Here is an 18,594-nt window from a genome sequence, read left to right as displayed (position 1 = left end):
TGCGTTGACGTGAATCCAAAACCGAAGATATTTTCAAAAGATGAACGCATTTTCAAAAGTTTTCATATTTGCTTCACTTCTCATCTGGAGATTCAATTATTATAGTTTGATTATGAAATATTAATAAAACGAATATAAAGACAAATTACTTTTCAATTAATATTTAAGCAGAATTTAAGACTAGAACAATATTTTCAGTTTTAAATAAATTATTCAATTATTCTAAGGGATAAATCTCTTCATTTTGGCTAAACCTTCAATTGCTTTCAGAATATCCATAACAATCTCGAAATCATTAAAATCTTTCGCCAAATTATTTCCATAATTATTAATATCATATCAGTGCTTCATAAATTTGCTTGGAGCACAGCCCATGGGCCTTCAGTTTGAGATACCATAGTTACTTCATTTAGACTTAATAAGGATGTATCAGGATAAACTCTTCTAGGCTTATGAATATCATTTTCAAGCTAAGCATTAATTAGGTGACATTAACATGTATTTTATATAGTAACATGTAGTGGTATCAAATAGAGGTCATAACAGCGCGATACGAGATGATCCTCCTTTTGCACAGTAAATACATTCTAAATTGTTGAAACAAACAACAGAAAGTAGACCACATTAAACTTTCAAAAACAGCAGTAATTTCAAAATGGGTATAAATGGCAGATTTGTGTTCAGCTGTTATTCCGTTACATGTAATAATGTTACTGTTGTTATAATATTGCAAGTAATATATCACTTTCAATTACAGTTGATGCTGTTAGCTTTAAAACCCGTTGTATGAGCAAAAGGGAGAAGAGTTTTTCCGACGCAGAATGGACTTTTATGATTATTCCTTACTTCGAAAAGCATAAATTTGATTGCAATGCCATCTTTCCTATATTCATTCAAAATAAATAAGAGAAGCTTTCTCAAGGTATAAATCCGATGTGTACATTACATGACTTCCTTGTACGGAATGTTAAATTATACACAATATTGGCTGCATTTAATTTAAACTTATTTCCTCAAATTTCATTAGAGATATGTACCTCATTCAATTAATTATGTTCTCAGTTCGCGGCAAGTCAAAACTATATAAAACCTCAAAATATCGTCATTAAAAACAGGAAAATATAGAAAAAAAATAAAACACTAAATAAAATTTAAAAAAATCAATAAAACAATTTATACAATTAAAATTAGAGTTCCTACGCAAATGAAGCAATCGGCCAGTAGACAACAAGGCAGATTTTTCCGTGTACAAAAATGACAGTTTAATTTTGGTCCCACTCTGCAAAAAGTCACTAAAGGTGCAAAAACTGAATTCACTATTCTGCCAAGTTTCAAATGTAAACAAATATGGCTGCTATGGTTTAAAAAAAAAAAAAAAAAAAAGTTTAGCCCCACTCAAACAACTTTAAAATTGTCGATAATTGCAGGCAGATTAACTAAAGGTTAATCTGCCTGCACACATTAAGCAGAAGATAACAACATAATTCAATCATTTAAAAAAAATGCGCAATTTACCAAAATATAAGAATAAAAAAATGAGTTCACTGAGCCGAATAACAGAGTGAGAGTATATATATATATTCCAAACGTATTTATATACGTTTGGTGCGGCGGATTGAAGCTAAAGAGGGAGGTGCACAATTACATATTATAACAATTATATATACAAAATTTCAACGTTCTACTCGTTTTTGAGTTATGTGAGATACTTACATATATACGTACGTTCATACGTACAGACGCCACGAAAAAATCATTTCTGAATCCATTTTAAATCAGCTTCATAATTTTTTTGGGGGAAAAGAGTCCTTTATCGTGTCCTTACTTACAGATGTCACGCCAAAACATCCTTAAATTGCATTCGATAGCACTCAAAATGGATATTCTGGTTGAAATATGATATCGGGAATTTTTCGTAATTAGAATACTTCCTTTTCTTCGTATAAGGAAATAAACAGAGTGAAACATAGATGCGTGATCTAATGTTCCGCTTTTATGTGTTCCGATTTTACATGTAAAATGCACTTTTTAGTTGAACTAAAGGCAGAATCTAAGAGTAAACAAACGAAAAAATATTTCAATTAAAACGTTCTATACCTTATGTGTCAACGATTGCTGATTCAAAATTGTGTTTTGAATCATTTATGATGATAAGCTATCGGCGGAAACTTGCTTGAATATTCATTATGCATTTAAAATAGCGGATGTTCGCCATGTAAGTCAATTATTCTCCGGATGTCCTTTAATTTCTGCGATCAACTTAGTAACCTTGACTTCATGACTAAAAACAAAATATAGAACTTTTATTTTGAATGCTTTATTTTTCCAAGCCTGAACTAGAATGATAATGAAATGTGCGTTACAGCTAATTATAAATATGGAGAAGGGGGACAATCATTTATTTCCTCAAAGAAACTGCACCATAAAAACACGATACTCAACAAGAATAGATTTCAATACATTTACTACTTCAGTTCTGATTTGGAGTTTTGTGTAATATCATAAATATAAATGTCTTGATTAAATAAGTTTACAAAATATATTAAACAGTTTTTCTTAAATGTTCTTCAATTTCTTACGTCCTATGCTTCTTTAATTTGACATTATGAGGTATTTCTTATGCCTTCTTAGCATGCCTTCGTGGTGTAGCGGTCAGCACGCTCGGTACGCATTCGAGATTTCCGTGGTTCGAGTCCCGGCGAGGGCATTGCTTATTTTTCCTCTCTCTACAGCTTCGAAATAACCTGATTCTTTACGGTGGCACCAGAACTGAAAACAAGGTAGTGGATGATGATTCTCCACCACCAGGATTTGGCGACAAGGTCCCCTAATCCCTAGTCACCTTTTAAAAGGGCGAGTATATAAGATATTTCTCCCGCCTTTTAAGCATGCCTTCTTGGTGTAGTGGTCACCACACTCGGCGCGTATTCCAGAGGTCGGTGGTTCGAGTCCCGGCGAGGTCATTGCTCATTTTTCATCTTCAATTTATAGAATTCCAAAGTATGTGCAAGGATAAGGAACGAGGGACGTGGGCACTATGCCTCTACAATACGGTTAATAAATATAGCACCGCGTCCACCATCATCTAGAGAATCCTTAAGACGACACAAATTCAAATACGTGAGTACATAATTGAAAATGAATGATTGATTACAAACAATTGTAGTATACTTTGGCAATTAAAATTGTGGCATATGCGTAAATAACAGGTTACGATACATTTAAAATAATACGATGTAATTAAGAAGTGATATATGTTATTGCATAAGACTTCTAACAAATGATATATAATTATACTAAATGCATGATACAGCACTCCTGAAGAGAAGTCAAACATATAATTATACAGAGATTATGGGATGATAAAAATACAGTACAGCATGTTAAAAATACAGTATAGGATGATAAAAATACAGTAGATTACAGTAATGATGAATACATACGTATAGACTAATATATTTGCAGTAAATTGCATTGCAGATACTATGCCAGTCACAAATAGATGTACATATGACTGACATGATACAGTTTAAACACCTGTAGACAATAAAGATTTGTTGCATTTGTGTAAATAACAGGTTACGATACATTTAAAATAATACGATTAGCACGAGGATAAACTCCTGAAGTGAAGTCAAACATATAATTATAGAGAGATTATGGGATGATAAAAATACAGTATGATAAAAATGCTATATAGGATGATAAAAATACAGTAGTTTATAGTAAATTACAGTAATGATGAATACATACGTATGGGCTAATATGTTTGCAGTAAATTACATTGAAAATATTATGCCAGTTAAAAATAAATGTACATATGACATAATACAGTTTAGAATAGTTTAAATACATAGATATTTAAATTCATAGACAAAAAAAAGATGTATATATGACATGGTACAGTTTTAGAATAGTTTAAATACACAATAATATGCCATTTCTTGTACACTAATAGTGTAATCTGTTGTCGCAATGTCCTCATTTGGCATCTGGGAAATGTCCTCCTCTGTTGGTGGAGCGGACAGCTTTTTGCTGTCGGGGCATACTTGCCGCTTTGGCATATAAGTCCATTAATTAATGAATAAATGATGGATAGAAGTAATGCAAGACAGTATACAAATACTATGTTGAATATAATTGCATATGTATTGATGATATTTTGTTACAAAATATTTTAGACATTTGTATGTAATGTGGAATAAGTAATATTAATACAAAAGATGTATGATAAGTAAATACATATGGATATAGTACTATAGAATATTATAACACATTGTACGTATATATTAGGCAAAGAAGTATAGTTGTGCAGAAGTCATATATGCCGATTTGTAAGGAGCTTATATGCAGAATAAAGTTCTATGATGGTTGACATAAATCGACTAGACTAGACTAGACGCGGTCGTTTGGTCTGCGACGTTATCTATAACTATCTTAGGGTTTGGTTTCTGCGGTCGTTTGGTCTTGGTTTTTAACTATTTGTTTTCCCGAATGGCTTCTTCTAATAAGTCTAATATTTTTATTTTTATTTTTTACAGTTAAGTTACAATCTGTTATAATATTCTATAGTACTATATCCATATTAAGTTTAAAGAAGAGAGCTTATCAATGATACGCACTAATGTGCGATTTAAGTGGCGTTGCATTATCAAGAATTTGGAAAAGGCTTCCATGTATTTCCTTATTTTCTGTACAGAACGATTTCCACAAATTGAGTTTTGCTTCTAGAATCATACGTTTATATTTGGCTCGTTCCATCTGAAAACGCTATGGAGTATCTGTTTGTAGATTAAGTCTTCTGTAGGTTTTTAGCTTCCGACGAAGGGCACGGCATTTCCGCTGTTGTGCTCAAAGAGCGCCTGTCCACCAGTTAGCTGCTTGTAGGCGTTTGGAGCTTCGAACAGGTAAAGTGTCATTACATGTTTGTTGTATGGCTGTTTGTAATAATACAGAAAAGATTTCCAATTCAGATTGAGTATTTTCCCGCAAGAGGTGATGTTATATAGATCTCTTAATTTGCTATGAATTTTCCTGATGAAGGAGTCTAGTTTGCGACCTGGGAAGTTATAACGTTTTATTATTGGAATGGAGGTAACTTTATATCTATTGAGAAGGTAATGTATTTGGGATCAGAAAGACTGATAGAATCTTCAATTTGCCAGCCCTGTATTAAATTGGCTGCCGAAGTAGTGGTAATGTATACAAGCACAAAGCAGCAAGGCACGTCGAAATAATGCGGAACCAAAGCGGCAAGTATGCCCCGACAGCAAAAAGCTGTCCGCTCCACCAACAAATGAGGACATTGCGACAACAGATGACACTATTAGTTTACAAGAAATGGTATATTATGTCAGGAACTTGACGGTTTATTAGCCACACACTAAATGTCTAAAAAAGCAAGCAAAGGGATCAAAGCTCACTTTCTGAAAGTTCTTAACTTCGTTACGGATAAAACCTGTAGAACAGCCAAACTAGAAGGTCAGCATGAGCAGACCAAAAACATTGAGGACTCTGTAAGAGGGACAGCAGGAACGATAAAAACCAACATACGCCAGTATATATATATATATATATATATATCAAATAAAAAATAAATAAAAATAAAAATAAAAATAAAAATAAAAAAAGGAGGACGTTCTACTTCTAGAGCAAGAACTTAAAACAATAATAAACGGCAATAAGGATACGTTACCATTGTCTATCCCAACAAGGAAGTAATATCCGACGAAGTGCGAGATAAAATAGTTAAATACATAGACCTGCAAAAATAAAAATAAAAATAAAAATAAAAATAAAAGTAGGCGTCACAGCGGTTAAGAAAGGTAAGTAAAGAAGGGTTTTAATACAAGTCAACGAAAAAGAGGATTTGGACTTATTAGAAGAAGCCATTCAGGAAAACAAATAGTTAAAAACTAAGACCAAACGACCGCAGAAACCAAACCCTAAGATAGTTATAGATAACGTCGCAGACCAAACGACCGCGTCTAGTCGAGACCAAACAACCTCAGAAAATAAACCCTAAGATAGTTATATATAGCGTTAATAAAGATCGAGACAAGGAGGAGCAACAAGAAAATCTAGTTGCCCAGAATAAAAATCTGCAAAACGCAAATATTGAGTTTCTCTTTTCAATGAACCAAAAATTTGGGAAACACTGGGTAGCCTCTACTGACCTTATTTTTTCAACACAGTGATGAAAAATAAGAAACTACATGTCCAATGGACCAGAAATAACGTTAGAGAATCACTCCACGCAATGTTACAAATGCCTAGGCTACAACCACCTCTCCAAAAACTGTACAGAAATTATGAATAAGTGTACAAGCTGCGGATCTGAAGACAATCAGAAAAACGTTTGCAAAACGGAATCCCTAATCTGTGTGAATTGTCACAAAATCAATGTGAAATTTAATGCAGGATTAAATACCCATCACGACAGTCGCGACAGAAAACGTGCATGCTGTTTAAGAGAGTTACAGAAATACAAACAAATAATAAATTATGAGTAAAATCCAAGTTCTCCAGATAAACCTAAAGCACTCTCGGGGTGCAACTACATACTTAAGAGAACATTTAGAACAAAATAAAGATAAGAAGATAGTATGCACGCAGGAACCGTACGTAAAAAACAATCACCTACTAGATTCACGAAATTCTACGCAACACAAAACGCCAAAACAGCAATCATATTTACGGACCAGGCACTTCCTACCTTAGAGGTCCTTAGCACAGATAACATCACAGTAGTGAGAATAGAAGGAAACCACGATTTCCTGACTGTTTCTGCCCTCCATCGCAGGAAATTGAGCCTACATTGGCTTCGCTAGAGAACTTAATCATAACAAATGATTCTGTTTTAGCTATAACCAACGGAGACTTTAACAGAAAACATCCAATATGGAGGCACCGCCAGATCCAAGAGGTCTCAAGATCTGTAAACTACTAGCAACCACGAGTTTAGTTGTCATTAACAACCCAGATAGCCATTCTATCTTCTCTGAGTTCAGGGATACCTCGTGGATTCATCTCACTTTATTTCGGAAAGAAAATCCAATCGCGATTTAGCAAAAACACTTAGCTGTCTAAATGCACAGCGAAAACACCAACAAAATGAAACCAAGTCCTGGATGACATTTAGGCGCAAACTCCCAGAACAATATTCTGCAATTTCACAATCATATACCATCATGGCAATAAATAAGCACATAGAGATCACCACGAAACTCATCTATGAAAATCATAAGCACACTAAAAATGTCGGTAATTCAAATAAGAACAACAAATATTATACAAGCAATCCCATGGTGGTATCAGTATCTTACGATTACCAGAAAAAATGTACGATCCCTATCGCGGCGGTACCATCGCACATCATAAGACATGCGCACCAAAAACAGAGTCATCTACAAAAGGGAACAGGCTATTAATAGACAAAATATCTCAGAAGCCAAAAGAGCCTCCTCCTAGGACACATTTTGGGAAAATCTTCAGCTGTCTTCGTCGTTCGGATCCTGGTATGATATCATTACGGGCAAAAGCCTAGGACCCCTAGTTTAATACTCAAATCAGATGACTTCAGTTGAAGATAGTATGCACTATTAGAGAAATTCTCAAATGTCACTTCCCCAACGATACTCAAGACGAAGACACCCAACATCACAGGGAGATAAGGGGATCAGAAAGCCTCCTTCCAAACACCGAAAATGATCCCCCCTTCAGCACCATAGAATTTCGAAAGATCATAGAAACTACCAAAAGGAGCAAAGCCCCAGGCTTGGACAAACTCAATATAGACTTCGTAAAAGACTTGAGAAAAGCAAACGAAGACCAACTAACGTATCTCTTTAATACATGCCTTCAAAAAGCTACTTTCCAGATGCCTGGAAGAATGCTGAACTTTTCTTTTCAAGAAAGACGGCAAAGACAGTAAGCATCCGAACGCATATAGACCTATCTGTCTCCTCTCCGCCTGTGGAAAACTCCTAGATAAACTAATAACCAGACGTCTCACTTTCCACCTGGAGAAATACCACCTCACAAACAAAGCGCAATACGGCTTCACGAAGCGAAAGAGCACCATCGACGGTCTTCACAATCTACAAGAGCAAATACACCATAACAAGCAGCGAGGTCTCCAATGGACATGTTAACCATTTTCACCATGAAAACACGCATAGGGAAGTGTGACAATTCTTTACATTTCCACCATTTAAAACATGCTGGATAGAGGCGTGAGACTTAGTCAATCAAATCCAGGTGGTGACGAATTATAATTCATTTCAGTTTATAAAACAAATAACAAATCATCTGTGCTCCTATCGGAATTTGAAACACTGCCTTTCTACTGTAGCTAAACGTGCTAATGAGTAATCAGCACACAGGGGAAAATGCGACGATTACTTTGTACTTATTATAAATCTACTTATGTTTTTAATATGCAATTCATATCTCTGTAATGAACTCTTATTTTAATACATCAGTCTTCAGGGAAAAACGATAAATTTCTCATTAATACCTTAAGCAGAACAGAGAAGTTTAAATAATCTATTGCTGCGTTCTACGGGTTCGTGGACATGGAGAATTGATGATAAAACTTAATGAAGGATCAAAATATAATCACCAGTAAGGACTACATAGGACAATTCCAAACACACGTTTAAAACCGACGAAAAACTACGACACACACCCTGAAACAACAGCCTTCAGGCTATAACGGTGAAGATAGCTTCACGGCAAAGCACTAATATACAGTTTCCGACTCGGTCGATCGCTCTCAAGCTAATTTTTGAACTCAAGACACTACTTTCTACCCGGACAGGCATGGTATATGTAGGTTTACTCTAACTTTCAGAATATTCCAGAGAAAACCGCTGAGAATGCGTTCTAGAATGTTGTCACTCTATCTATGTCATTTCGCCAAATTTTTCGCCAAACGAGCGATTTCGTGTCAAATCTGGCAACCCTGCCTTACCCTGCTCTGACAAACCTAAGCCCGCAGTCGACGCACGTTCCACAACGGCAAACTCTTCCTCCGCTTCCCTGGAGGACCTTCGTTTTCGGCCTGCGGGGAAGCTGTCTCCCAGCGCAGCCGCTGGGCATTTCGCAACATTTTGTACCACTTCCCATTGTAAAACTAACTTTCCCAAACTAATTTCGGTATTGCTTAGCACGGAAATACTGAATAGTAATAATTATTTTATTTTTTTAATGCACTTATTCTCAAAAATTCCGCTTTTAGCACGCAATATTAGATACACCATTATATGTTTCTTCTTAGTTCTATATAATATTTCACTTCTTTTCCTTTAAAGTTTATGAGATTTGAAGACGAGTCTCCGGTTCTTAGACTTTAACCATGAGACCATAACCAGGTATTATTTTATATAAAAATCAGCCCCCAAAATTCTCAAAATACTCGTTAAACGTTTGATGGTCATCAGCGAACTCAGTTCGCAATCCAGTTACACATCGCAGTGGGAGTAAAAGAATACAGCTCATATTACATAATTACTATCAGCACTGACAGCATTAAAAATTTAGACTAACATAACAGCATTACAAATTTACAACTCGCACGTTTTGGGAAAAAGAATTATTTAATCTACAACTGCCGAAGGATTATACATAAAAATATAATGTGGGTTTTATAAGATTTCCTTGTACAGCCTATTAAATTATACACATGTTTCATTTCACTTCGTTTAAACTTACTTTCCCAAATTATTCTAATTTAATGAACCGATCTCCCGAGGCAAATTAAAAATGACATCAAAAACTGCAACTTTTGAAATAAAATACGCCTGTTCATTTTTTAAGGGAGTTAAACTTCTTATATTTATATTTTTTCATAACTAATATAAAGCTTTCCCAGATATAAATATAGGAACCGGAAGACCAGAATTTAAAAGATTAAAAGTTAGATTTGCTATCTGTAGAAAATCAATTCTTTCAAAAATTTGTCATTCCCAAAACTTGAAGATTTTCGTCATTTATAAAACTTCTAATTGGAAGTACAAGTCTACGACCAACGATTGGGAAAATAAAGACCGTATACGGTCGTTGAAGCCGATATTGATTGATAGATAGATTAGGTATTGCCGATTGCCCTTAAAAAAGAGGTTAAAAGCTAAATGTCACAGCAGTAATATATAAAAAATTTCAAAGTTCTACTGCTAGTTTTTGAGTTATGCCAAATAAATAGGTACCTACGTCGCGAGAAAAATTATCCCTTTTGAATCCATCTTAAATTATCCATTTTACAATTCGTTTTTAACCAAGATTATTCCATACCTACATACAGATTATTACATGCGTACATACAGACGTCACACAAATATACCGATCAAATGTCTTCGAGAATGGTAAAAGTGGACATTTCCTTTGAAATTATGATACCCGAAATGTTTCTCGAATACCATAGACTTCCTTTACTACGTACAGTTGAAAGGACGTAAAAACAGAAAAAAGTTTTTAAAGATTTCTAAAAAAAATCCGATGTGTACACCACACGACTTCCTTGTACCGAATATTAAATTATACGCATTTTTTTCTGCATTACATTTAAACTTATTGAATTTACTTACTTCGTTGATAAAGCATAAACCACAATAATTGCGCTTTTTAAAATTCAATATATTTATACACCATTGCTATACTCTGGCTTTAAGTTTACTTAACAGAGTTACATCTCAGTCATTTTATAACTCAGAATGCACAAAAATTATATCATCTGAAGAATTATCTAATTATTGCCACATGTTCTATTCAAATACTATAATAAATCTAAAAGTATGTATAAAAGAAATTAAACAAGAAAAATCAGTTTTTCAGAGACTATTTACCACTGCTTACATAATGCGTCTGCAAAACTCGTAAACATTTTCCTCTGTCCGAAACAGACTGGCGATAGTATTTTCTGCTAATATGAAATACTTATATCCTCGAATTTCTCATTCAATTAATTCATTTCTCACTTCGCGACAAGGCAAAAATAATAAAATCACGAAACATCTTCATTAAAAAATTTAAAGATATAGAAAAGCATAAAACACCAAATACAGTTAAATAAATGAATATTTTAGAATTAAAATTAGAGTTTCTACACGAAAACAAGCAATTCGGCCAGCGACAAAAAGACGGATTTTTCGGTGCAGAAAACTTACTTTTGGTCACACTCGGCAAGAAAGACACTGAAAAGAATTGAAGGCGTAGAAAATCAGTTTCTACGCCTTCAATTCTTTCTTGCCGAGTGTGACCGAAAGTAAAACCAAAAGTAAGTTTTGTGCATCGAAAAATCCGTCTTTTGTCGTTGGCCGAATTGCTTGTTTTCGTGTAGAAACTCTAATTTTAATTCTAAAAAATTCATTTTATTTTTTTAATTTGTTTTGGTCTCTATGCTGAGTCAATATATCGGATAATTTAATAACTTAAATGACAATTCTAGGATGGATTAAGCATAATTTAATTCGCAATAATGAAAGAAGACGCTACTTTGTTGTCGCGAAGCTTAGTTTCTCTAGATTGGCAACAAATCTACTATCTACAGTTTCAAATGTAAACAGATATGGGTGCTATGGTAAAGAAAAATTAGCCTTAGCCGCACTGAAACAAATTTAAAATTGCGAATAATTATACCACTATAATATGCAGATTAACTAAAGGCATAAAAACCTTAACTGGAAAATAAGAACAAATTAATTCATCCATTTTTTTGAAGCAAAAAAATGCACAATTTGCAAACATATAAGAATAAAGAAACCGAGTTCACTCAACCGAGTAACAGAGTGGATATATTTATATATACATATATTTATATATTTTTGGTGCAGGCGATTGCAACCAAAAAGTGAGGCGCACATCTACGTGTTATAGCGGTCCCAGATGCAAAATTCTAATGTTCTGAGGCTATTTGTTTTTGAGTTATGCGAGATACATACATACGTACGTAGAGAAGCCACGAAAAAAATCTCTTCTGAATCCATTTTAAATCAATTTTATGATTCGTTTGATGAAAAAGAGTCCTTTACTCTGTTCTTACGTACAGAAACAACAACAACAAAAAAAAAAAAAAAAAGATGTCATGAAAAAATATCGTTAAATTGAATTCTAATAGCGGTTAAAATTAATAGTTTCTTTGAAATATGATACGAGAAATTTTTCGCGATTACAATACTTCCTTTTTGCTTCGGACAAGGAAGGAAAAACAGAGAGATTATATTTTTATAACTTAAGTATGAATTATTAATTTTGGCCTAAGCGTTAGCACAATTTGGGAAATATGTAGCAAACTGAAATTTAAAAATTATGAATTTGGGTTCTACAAGAACGCTGAATGATGGAAGCTCCACACGGGACTGAATAATAATCGAAGTCTCTTTCGTTAGATATGAACATCTTTAAAAATGTTTTTAGGGAAGCGCCTCTTATGTCCATTTGTTCCTCCCATTTAAGTTAATCCCCTCCTAAATGTCCGCGTTCTCCACTGTCCGCTCGGCCACGTCTGCGACAACTATCACACCAAAAACTAAGTTCTTTTTCTCAAATAATGCAAAACGTGGGGAAAATAGTATCTGCTATAACAACCTCTTCCTAGCTTATTCTAAAGATTCCTTTTCGTGTTTGCCCTTAAAAATGTTACTACATTCATACGTTTATTATCGTCTTACGAAATTCCGATGTCCGAAAGAGAATGCTAACACTGATACACTAGTATTCAAAACTAAAATATAACAAGAAAAAATAACTCACTAAGTTAATGTTGCAACCAATGTCCAGTGCTGTAATTATTTATGTTAATTAAATACAATGTAGATGGAACTGCAGTTCCGCGCATACGTCAGCGCCGGAAATATGCTAATTCAGTGAATGATAATGTGGTGCGCAATGGCATGTGTGACCATCTACAATATGATGCTCGAGTAAGCCGCATTTGAAGCACTGACTCAATTGATAGACAGTCTGGTAGAGGGTGACCAATAGCAACCACTACATCGCAAGAACTTTTTCTGTCGTTGTTGGCTTGAAGAACCGCGAAGGGACTGCAAGAGACTTGGTTTTAGAACTTCAGGCTGCTATAGGAATTCGAATTAGCCATTCTAATGCTGCACGGTGGCTTAACTAGATTGGGCCCTATGCGAGAAAACCAATGGTTTGTGTCCCACTCACTGCAGCTTCGAGAGCCACCCATATAAACTGGTGTCGTCGTCATGTTCAATGGAGCCAAGGCGACTAGGCGCGAATTTTGTTTACTGATGACTCCAGATACAGTCTGAACAATAATTCTAGACTGTTTCGACCTGGAGAGAGGAACGAACACGTAACTTGACTTCAGCCCGTCATTCTTATCTTATCAGATGCTATCACGTTCATTTGCACTGAAGCTTCTTCAGCAAAATGAGCTGAAGAAGCTGATTCTGTATTTAAACCATCAAAACTAGTCTTGCACAATTTACAAACGTTATTCTGATATTATTTTTCACTTCTCGAATAACGCAACTTGCCATCCCTCGTCAGTGAAATATCCTGTTTCCGGAACCGTGGTTTAATGGTTTGGGGAGGAATCATGACAAATGGCCGCACCGAGCTGCATATCTTTCAAGGAAGTTCTGTAACCTTTCGGAGGTATGTGAGCGAGGTACTAGAATCTCAAGTAACACAGTTCAGCGGTGCTGTTGCCCAGAGGTTTCGCTAATGGATGACAATGCTCTGTCTCATCGAGCATATGTGGTTGCAGAATATTTGCAAACAGAATATATCACACCAATGGACTGACCAATTTACTCACCCGAGTTGAGCACGAATGAGCATGAGCGGGATACCTTAGGGCGCCGAATTCCTCTCCGGAGCCTTCAGGAGCTGAAAATTGCACTTTTAGAACAGTCGCGTGCAATTGCACAAGACATGATTACCACTTCTGTAATTTCTACGAAATGAATATATGAGTATGCATATCTATTCGAGAGGACCATACACCACATTCAAGAACATTATTTTCCACAAGAGGTGACTTCATGTTTCCACCATTTTCCAAATTTAATAATATAATAAATATGGTTTTAATAAATAAATATGGTTTTAATTTGAGTATTCTGCGAATAATCAACTACCAAACATTTTAATTTCTATTAACTAATGCTTTCATACAATTTCTATTAATTATGTTTAATTAAGTTGCGATTTATTTCTGTCATTCTCCTGTAATTTAGACGAGGGCTTCTTAAACGTTTCTCACGCGAGACCCATTTTATCACTCAGATTTTTTTCACGACCCCAGGACCCAATAATATTTACGAAAATCTTGTAGGACCATAAGCATTGCGCAAATCCGACACAGGCGTAAGTGAAACTGTCAATTTTTTCACTTGTACTGCAATATACTACTATTGGAGATTTAGGTCATTAACGTTAACTTCTAGTTTTAATACAGACATATAACAATGTGAAAATTTTAAATAAGTAACAGACGAAATGACAGCGTCACGTGCAAAGCAAGGAAAATGAACGTTTATATTATAAAAAGAATGCGTCGAAACGGTTTCGTTTTTTTTTCTTTGTCTGTATTGTCTTATCTTTCTCTATTTTCAGGTACACCGAGTAAAAAATATTTGGTAACTGTAAAATTATTATAAAAAGTTAAAGAAATATCAAAACTGCTAAAACTTTTGGCGACCCTCTGCTGCAGGTCCCTCGAATCCGATGGTGGGTCGCGACTCACTGCTTAAGAAACTCTGATTTAGACCACCACTGTATATAGAAACTTCAATGTGATAACCATGGGAAAATGTGTTTGGCATATGGTGGAGGATTTATGGGCTGGGGAGGAATAAGCTCATCTAACGTTTATGAGAGTTTTTCAACTTAGGACACAAATACCTTACTTAAAAAAAATAATAGACAGGCTGCATTTGGAGGCTCTTTTGGAACGTTGGGGCCTTTCCCGATTGCTGTTTAACATAGTTTTGTAAGTCCGCTGCTATTTGCATACACGAAATAGTTATTGGAATTCTTCTTTCAAGTTCTATAGATTTCACCTTGGTTATTCCAAAAGAAAAAAAATCAGAGGAGAATGACTAGCAAATTCCAGAAAAAGCAATACCAGTTAGGTAAACCACACTCTCTATCGATCAAAACTGACTGATATATTTTCCTTGACGGAGTTAGGAGATTTCCGAATGGTAAGATTACAGGAGAATGGAATGAAAGTAGGAAGTCGCCATAATCTACGAAAATGAATTTGTTTCCAATTTTGCATTCTGTCTTTGTGAGTATTAATTCATTGTCATATTTTTTATGCCACAACCACTAAGCAGGAAAGTACTACACATAAGCAAACAAACTTGATTAAATGCATTAATGAAGATGCTTCGCCGTTGTTTGAAGGTAAATATTTAACATTTCAGGAAACAATGTACTAAAATGCATTTTGGGTAATATTCTCCCTTAAAAAGCTTTCATGGTATTATTCATGGTATCACAGTATGACTGCTACATTGTCATTGTTTTTAACATAATTTCTTATCATTTATCTAGCTCAAATTTTGGACATAAACTCTTAAACTATGCAATCAAATGTGCTGAAGAAAATTTTTTTTAAATTCGATGTAGATTGTTTATTTGATATTTTAATGATTTTTCGAGCATATCTTCCTTTAATGAACAAACTTAATATATCAGAAGTTTGCATCATCGAATAAACATTTAAACATGTAAAAATGTATTGAAAGTTTCACAGAGTAAGATACAATTATTTCCCCCTTTTTAAACGAGGATTATAAAAAAAAAATATTAATTGAGAGATCTTTTATCCTTTTTAAGAAACTACTGTAGAGTCTGAAGCAGTTGGGAGAAAAAAGCGTCTCTTGCCGAAAATTTGCTTTTAAGTTTACAATTTTGGCGCATTTAATGACGAACTGCTCATAATAGTTTTTCCCATTTTAGCTTCAAATAAAACGGCCGTTGTAACATCGTTATTACATCCAATTTCCAAACTAAACATTTAAAACGATTTCTTTATTCTCTGAATGACGTTCAGTTAGTTTTCTTTATTTCATGATTTTCTCTAATTTATTGCTTGTGTTTAATAAAGATTTACCATTTCGGGTGTACTCCAACTGCGCTAATGAAAATCCCCCCCGGGTCGAGCTATAGTCCAACTGCGCCAATCAAACTTTCTTCCCCCCTGCTGCCTACAGGGTTACAATTTAACTTTTCGAAGCCAATTGTAGCCAAGAAAAAATAAAAATAAATAAATAGAATTGCATATCACAAAAACAAGTAAAAAATATCTAACAAGCAGGCTAATTACTTGAATAACAGTAATAAATGCGAGAGCTAACAAAGAAAATAAAAGGTATTGGTAAACATTCATATTAGCATTACAAACATCTTTCATTTATGATAATAATATAATAAATTAAATAATTATAAAGCATACAAATTATATTTTTAATAAATTACATCAATAATAGTCAAGATGTCTGAACTAGACTGGAAAATTTAATAGAGTGCAAAAAATTATTCCATATCAAAGTGTGTTAAAGTGTGCTAGAAATATTTTTTGTTAATTAAAGCAATCATGTAAATGTTTGCAGAAATTAATAGTTAAATTTAAAAAAAAGCTTGGCATGAAATCTATTATAACAACATTACTATGCGTTTGGATCACTGACGTATAAATTGTAAATAAATTTAAATTATTATGCTAAGAAGTTTTCCTAAAATTTATCTAGAAGAAAAGAATTAGATAAACAGTACTGCAAATTAATGTAATCAATCAGGCCTCTCAATTAAATAAGCTTAATTTTTTAACCAAAAACTAAAAATTAGGATGCAAAAGTTTGTGTAATATACTTGAAAATATCTGAACATATAATTAGTTAGAAACATACAATTAAATTAATAACAAGCTAATTAACAGTAACATTAAGTTTAATTTCATTCAAACTAAAACAAGCAATCGATCAGGAGCTCCGCATAACTGAAGTTTTAATGCTATTTTACGTAGATTTGCGTATAAAATAAAAGTTGCACTTGCGAAACAAGTGAATAAAGTACTGATAGTCAACAGGAATTAAAATACAGTGGTTAAAAATATAACTACTTGTCAGAAGGTATGCAAAGTTGCCATGGCTAGAGAAATTGAATGATTATAGAAAACTCATAAAGTTAAGCGCTACAGTGTGAAAAGAAAGTTCTGGAATAAACATGTTAAGAAAATTAGATGGAGAAATAATCCTTAATTTATTGATATCCATATAAACTCTATGCTTTTGGAAAAATGTTGCATATAATTAGCACCGAGGTGTCAATCACCGAAACTGAGTTAATTTCTTTCCTTATTTTTTCTTATCAGAGGGATTTGTAAAAAGATATGCTAAGGTAAAGGTGAAAATTTTTGCAATATTTTTAAAGAATAAATTAAAAAGGTATTTTTACTTAGTGAACTGAAATTTTTACGCTACATTTTTATACAGTAAATAAGTACAAAAAAAAAAGAAAGAGCTGGGGGATCACTGGAACTAGAAACTCGGGTCGAACTACCAATGTTTAGTGACTTTTCCACAAGACCTTTTGAAATTAGGCTGAACAATATATTAAAGAAAATATAAGATACAGCACACGTAAGAACAAAAGTGGGCTGAATTAGAGATTTACATGTTTGGTGAATGAGTTAAACTTACCTGTATGCCATTATGAAATGTTAGGAATGTAGCATAAAAGCATGAAGGAAGAAGGCAATGACAATCTAAATCATTGTAATCTAAATGTATATCATTATCAGTATCTGCTATTAATTTCAATACTGCTGAAAAATTTATAAATGAATTATATTATAAATCACATGAACTCGTTCAATTATAAATTACAACAGTTAGAAATATTATTAGCGTGATTTAGCGACCATCTTTGTTAACAAATAATTTCAAGTAATTAATTTTACAAATAATTCAGCCTGAAACTAGGTTGGAAAATAAGCTACATGCTGAAGATTAAGCTTTGCCAAGGTGTTAGAAACATCTTCTATTAACTAGAGTTGTGATGTAAAAATTTGTAAAAATTATCATTTAAATATAAATTGGCATAAATACAATACAAAGTATATAAATTCTACATACATGAAAACTTGAGTACAGTGCAACAATATGTGAAAAAGGAATGGATTAAAAGGGAACCGAAAATCCCAGGATATGAATATAAGGGAGTTTATTTTTTATTTTTTATTTTTTATTTATTTATTTATTTATTTATTTATTTGTTAATTATGAAAATTCTGCTGACGCTCATAATTATTAATTTAGTAATTAAATGTGTATTAGAAATTAAATGTATGCCAAAGTACATCAGGTGGAAAACAGAATAAATATTTAAACGTTTCTAGTATTAAAATATGGAATTTGTAACAAAGTTAAATAACCTTAAAATAACTTCAATGATCAAAAATGGAAAGCGTAATACGGGAATATATTGCAATAATATTAGTGTGTATTTAGAACGACTTAAGAAGTCCAATTTTTAGATTTAATAAAGATAATTTTTATAATTAAATTAGAACTGTTTACCTAAAATGGTAAATTTGAAAGTTAAAACCATTCT

The 18,594-nt window shown here is 33.5% G+C and overlaps 1 long non-coding RNA gene across 1 annotated transcript in view; it reads right to left on the bottom strand.

The window, feature by feature from the left end:
- Positions 1 to 5,695: 5,695 nt before the first annotated feature.
- The window catches only part of LOC146998345 (uncharacterized), a 138,777-nt gene continuing 125,878 nt past the window's right edge, over positions 5,696 to 18,594 (bottom strand). Inside the window, exon 3 of the long non-coding RNA XR_015040463.1 lies at positions 5,696 to 5,762. This is a non-coding gene — a long non-coding RNA (uncharacterized LOC146998345). The remainder of the gene's footprint in view (positions 5,763 to 18,594) is intronic.

This window comes from Stegodyphus dumicola, chromosome 3 (genome assembly GCF_044657685.1).
Source record: "Stegodyphus dumicola isolate Sdum_Otavi_A_Nest chromosome 3, ASM4465768v1".
Lineage (NCBI taxonomy): Eukaryota > Metazoa > Arthropoda > Arachnida > Araneae > Eresidae > Stegodyphus > Stegodyphus dumicola.
The sequence above is the reverse complement of the archived record's forward strand: the minus strand, read 5'-3'. Positions and strand labels throughout refer to the sequence as shown.